The sequence below is a fragment of the Empidonax traillii genome, unplaced genomic scaffold (genome assembly GCF_003031625.1).
Source record: "Empidonax traillii isolate 1590-97213 ecotype Southwest subspecies unplaced genomic scaffold, ASM303162v1 scaffold125:size1524877, whole genome shotgun sequence".
NCBI lineage: Eukaryota > Metazoa > Chordata > Aves > Passeriformes > Tyrannidae > Empidonax > Empidonax traillii.
Window position 1 is genome coordinate 1,291,611 of NW_020955318.1, and position 2,860 is coordinate 1,294,470.

Sequence of the window (2,860 nt, forward strand, 5' to 3'; positions counted from 1 at the left end):
GGATGTCAGACTATTCTTTCCAAAGTTATTTTCCTTGTTGTTCATGTAGCTGAAAAGAATTTTGTCAACATCTTATTTTTAAAGTTGAATTTTGATATCTTCAGTAATTCTTCATTTTATTCTCACAAATCTGGATGCTTTTAGAGTCTGTTTCTTTAAATCCCTGTGTGCATTTCCCACGCCTTTTTTCTTTGGGAAAAATATGAGAAAAATAATCAGAATTCTTTTCAAGTTTTCTCAAGTTTCCATTGACCACCCACTGAAAGAGGAAACATTTTAGTCTACTTTTACTCATTTCCTAAACAACATGCACCTTATTTTGCAACTTGAAGTATAGCCATGAACAGTGATAATAACTGTGGGAAAGCGATTCTTACAAAAGAATCAGGGTAATAATTGTCAGACATATCAGGACTTTATGCTTCCTCATTGTAACATTTCCCCTATGATCTCTTCTTGCTCCAAGCCATATTGTGCCGTTGTGTTAAGCAGATTCCAACGAATAAATCTGTTTTTCACTTGACAGTACATTATGTCTTGGCATATTTCCCCCCTTACTCTTACTAAAAGATATTTACACTTTATTTATAATTGTTTGAGTGTACAGAATTTTTCATAAGTTATAGAGAAAAAGGCTCGTGATTGTGTTATATATTACATATTTGAAAACTATGCAATGTTTATCTATAAAAAATGTAAAAAGGAACTACTGTATATTTTGTAATATAAGTTTTCAAATTGTTTGTAACTGTGTATACTGCATATTATGGAGGCTGTTGGCTCCATCAGCAGGTTACTTAAAGATTGTTAGCAATGCAGAGACAGATTTCTTAAAGTAAAGGTGTAAAACAACTACATACTTTCATAATATGGCTTGGCTTAATGCAGAAGGATATTGAACTCTACTTTTCTAGAAGATGTGACGTTTCTGTAATGAGAAATTTTGGAAATACAATGTTTCTAAAATACTTTTTTAAACTCTCAAACGCTATCTTTTATTTGTTTTGAGGACAGGATATAACTTTATACTTTGTCATGAATATTCGTCTTGTCTGTCCTCATGCATTGAATGTAAAAATAAAGAGAAGTTTTAAAAAAATAAGATCTTTTCATAATATGCTTATATACATCTCATGGAAGCTTACAGAAAAATAAGTATGCAGGTAAGTTCTAGCCTAAGTTAATGCAATGTATAAGAAATGAGGTTTATCATCAAGCACTAAAGAAAAGCACCTGTGTGTCCAATAATTTCATATGAATGAGAGAATTTCATATGAAGAAAAATAATCAGAATTGCTCAGTGCAGTTGTGTGTGTCAAGATATTTTCTGCCAGATTGCTGCAGACTGTCCTCAGTGAACGCAAGCATGGGAGAACCAAGCCAGTGCTATTATGGCAACAGGGTGCATGATGAGTTATAACAAACGATCTCTATCACTGCACTAAACTTGGGTTCTCCCTGTTTTCTCTGGCAAACAGAGTGTTTCCAAAATGCTCCTTATAGCCTGCAATGTCTGGCTTATAACTGGGAAAAAAATATCTATCTTACTCTTTTTTTTAGTCACACATGACCTATGGAGCTTAAAATTAGGCAGACAGAGAGAAATTAAAAGTACTCCTTAAATGTTTTAAAGATTATTAAAAATGGTATTGTTAAAAATGACACCCTAACTATGAGCTCAATGGTTGCTGAGGAGCCAGCCCCCAAACCAGCTCTCATTCCCAATTATACCATGCTTTAGTGAAATGAAGGTAGCAGAAGTATTTCTTATGACCCCAATATTTATGCACTATGGTGCAAACTGTCTTCTTTTGAAAATGCAGTAAGCAGTAAACACCTTAGGCCCATGATTTAAAACTTACAGCTTCTTACACCCATGCAAAAATAGTGTAATTTATCACCCTCCATGAATGACTGTCCATTGGGAATCAAAGCACGCCCAGGAAACACGCACAGGTTGTGTCACCCACCTTTCCATTTCCAAACCCTTTGCGAAGCTACCTGGGGCAAAGTTCAGCAATGTTTGTCACTATTTAACCACTAGCAGACAAGTCATAGAGCACTGAACTCATCAGAAGCCTTCAAAATTTTCAAACAATGCTCCAGCTGATTGCATAGTTGCTCATGGCACTGTTCTCCACTCTGTTCTCCACACTGTTCTTCCCCTCTGCTTGCAAACTTAACCATGTTGTCCACAGCCCCTTCTGGTGCTCCTGTGCTTTTTACCCACTGCTGGGCCACATTTGTGTCCCCAGTTTCAAACTCTTGATTAAAGTGCATTGAACTGCACCAGGGCTACCACTGAAGTGTTCTTGTTAGTCAGAAATGCTGATTAAATGCATCACTGTCTCTTTCTGTATCTCACCATGCAGTGGTGGGCACCCAGCCAGGTCCTTAGGACATTTGCTGTCTGGGACATTGAGAAAGACTTTTCTCTGATTTATAGCAAATTATTTGGGGGTGCAGGCTGGTGTGGTACCATTGGCAGCAGCTGAACCAACACACAATAGCACAGGATCTGATCAGGTCTGTTAAAAATAGTAAGCAGTGCAGAGCAAAATTCCACTATTTCAAGAGCTGCGTAAGGGAGGATACCACACACATACCAGGGAATGCCAGGCCATGTTTCAGTTGCATAATCTCGATGGGCTGTGCTTCCATGCAAACACTTTACTGCATTTGGATGTTTTTTTGCTATCTAATGGGCACTCATGGTGCTACCGTATGCCAGAGGCATGAGACTGTATGTGTAAACCCACTCCTGGTATTTTTACAGCAAGCAATCCGTAGATCTTACTATCTTTTTGACAATTCTACTACAAAGAAAACACATGATCCCTATGAGAGAATTGAGTGTTCA